We start from the raw sequence: 2,961 nt of genomic DNA, 5'->3' as shown, positions 1-2,961 counted from the left end.
ATGGTTCCGGGAGGGGCAGAGGTCCCATCCACCTGTCTGCACTATGCCCAGTGGCCTGCCGAAGTTGCGCTGTGCAGCGACTCCTGCGTGGAACTGAGCTGGTACTGGGACCAGCCCTTCCAAGGTGACAGTGAAGAACAGGAAAAATTACTGAAGATAGCTGTGTATTGGATGCTGAAAACCTTTCCTTTTACACCACTGAAAGGAAAAATCTATGAACTCTTCAGCAGAAGTGGAGGCATAAAGAAAATCATGAAGGACCCGAAGATGAAGACAACAGCATGTGGGTTCTGCTTTGTGGAGTACCACTCAAGAGCAGGTGCAGAAAATGCCATGAGGTACATGCATGGAACACATTTGGGTGACGGGATCATTCATGCAGACTGGGACGCAGGTTTTAAGGAGGGCAGGTAGTATGGCCATGGGTGATCTGGAGAACAAGCACGAGATGAGTATTGGCAAGACAATGATGCTGAGAGAGGAGGCTATGGAAAATTGGCCCCAAACTAGTAAGTGGTGAGAGCCCCATCATGAAATCTCACTCCTTTGGCCCGTTGAATTTGCCAGGCATTACCCAGGGTCTGAAAACCTGCTCACTTTTTAAAAAGATTTTATTTATTTATTCATGAGAGACACACACACACAGAGGCAGAGACATAGGCAGAGGGAGAAGCAGGCTCCGCACAGGGAACCTGATGTGGGACTCGATCCAAGGACCCTGGGATCACGACCTGAGCCAAAGGCAGATGCTCAACTGCTGAGCCACCACCTCTAAACCTGCCCACTTCTACCACGCTTTTTTTTTTTTTAAAGAAATCTCTACACTCAACGTGGGGCTGGAACTCACAACCCCAAGATCAAGAGTTGCTAGCTCCAGGGGACTAAGCCAGCCACGTGCACCCACCATGCTTTGTTCAAGGTCTCTACTGAGCTGGAAGCCTTTTCATGTTTTCCTATTAAGGGACAGAATCCGAAAGAATGCCTTTAATTCTATAGTCTTGGAATCTTGGCCAGGTGTCAGGTTACCAGAATGATTTTATGTTACTGTGTCCAAATTTGTGTTGCATGGCAACAGATTTGATCTCTGATCTTGATCTAGCAGCCCAAAACACCACACTTCTTTTAGGAAGATGGAAACTTTTAAAAATTGATAGTAGATTCATGGTCTACATTGGGGCCTGGAGTTATTATTTAACAATTTTTAAGTTTACAGAAGATAAAATATGATAAATGAAGTTTTGCTCTGTCATACAACTTTGCTCTAAATTAGTAGATGTTTGACAACTGAATTTGCTTTCTGTGTTGAGTTGTCATCTCTAAAGGCCAACTTAGGAGTCAAGGGACCTTTCTGAATTGTTGGTGCAAAAGTAAGCCTTAGACCATCTCAGGGAATACTGCCTGCTTATGTGCTTTATGTATTAGGACTTGAAAAGTATTTATGCATTTTTCCAAAGATGTGTTTTCCATAAAGCCACCAAAAAAAGGGTTTATGCATCAGACTGATTCATTTTCAGAGTGATCTTGGAAACGGACTAGGTTTTAAAAGAGCTTGAAGATCGAGAGAACACATAACAAGAACAATCAGAATTACTTCCCTCAGGAAATGTGACTTGGCCAATTCCTCATTGAAGTCTGCCTTGTTTTCTCCCTGACCATGCTTGCTGAGTTTCGGAGCCTTGAGAGTGAGCTGATAGCCTCTATAGAGAAGGAAGCCTACAAAATAGATTTCTCTAATATACTTGAGCTATTGCTCACTTAAGTTGTTAGTGTAGTGCAATTTTCCCTGACATGAGTGAAATGTTTTCAGCTAGCAGCAGAGTATGTCTTAACTTCCACTAGAGTTTGTGGAAGTTGGTGCTGCAATATCTCAGATAAGCCTCTTTCCCTTTATGGTCAGTATAGGTTCTTTCATTTAAGTTCAAGCTGATTATTTGGGTTTTTAAGAGCCACATCTAGTAGTACGGGTTTAGGAAAGAACCATTTGCAGGTGTTCAATGAAGACATATTCTTCATTTTAAAAATGTCTTTTACACGGTAGCTTGAATTAATGTATTTTAAAATTTTGTAGTAAAACATAACCCAGTTTTCTATAGGCCTTAAAATGGACAGTGGTTCCTGCTTGAATTGTTAGCCCGAGTTATCATTGTCTCTACCTATGACCTCATCTATAAAGAGGGACATTAAAAAAAAAAAGAAAAAAGAAAAGAGGGACATTGAACTCTTGAAAAAAAGAACTTATGACAACTAGGATGTTAACTATAGTGGAATTAAAATTTTTTAAATGTTAATGACAACTATCTCTGGGTTGTGAGATTATGGGTAATTTTTGCTTCCTTTTTTTGTACTGTGAACATAAATTACTTTCATTACTGTAAAAAAGTAACACAAAGTTCAAGCTTTTATTTATTTTTTTAAAGATTTTATTTATTTATTCATGAGAGAAACAGAGAGAGGCAGAGACACAGGCAGAGGGAGAAGCAGAGGGAGAAGCAGGCTCCCTGGGATCAAGCCCTGAGCCGAAGGCAGACGCTCAACCACTGAGCCACGCATGTGTCCCAAGTTCAAACTTTTAAAAGGATAAAAACCAAAACTTCAAAGTTGCTAACTATGTCTTATGTAATAGAAATATATGGATTCCAAAAAAACCTCCAAAAACAAAAAAGGGAAGTATAGGGATTCTACATTTTCAGAGATTTGAGTAGGCAGCATTTGGTGCTAAGATTTTTAAAAAAGATTTTATTTATTCATTCATGAGAGACAGAGAAAGAGAGAGAGAGAGAGAGAGAGAGAGAGAGAGAGAGAGAGAGACAGGCAGAGACAGAAGCAGGTTCCATGCAGGGAGCCCGATGTGGGACTCGATCCCAGGACTCGATCCTGGGACTCCAGGACCACGCTCTGGGCCGAAGGCAGGTGCCAAACCGCTGAGCCACCCAGGGATCCCCAGGAGCTAAGATTTTAAAG

At 41.5% G+C, this 2,961-nt stretch overlaps 1 pseudogene; it reads left to right on the top strand.

The window, feature by feature from the left end:
* Nucleotides 1-510, top strand: LOC112649100 (nuclear cap-binding protein subunit 2-like; annotated as a pseudogene).
* Nucleotides 511-2,961: the final 2,451 nt, after the last annotated feature.

Source organism: Canis lupus, chromosome X (genome assembly GCF_003254725.2).
Source record: "Canis lupus dingo isolate Sandy chromosome X, ASM325472v2, whole genome shotgun sequence".
Taxonomy (NCBI): Eukaryota; Metazoa; Chordata; class Mammalia; order Carnivora; family Canidae; genus Canis; species Canis lupus.
This window is presented reverse-complemented; position numbering and strand designations above follow the sequence as displayed.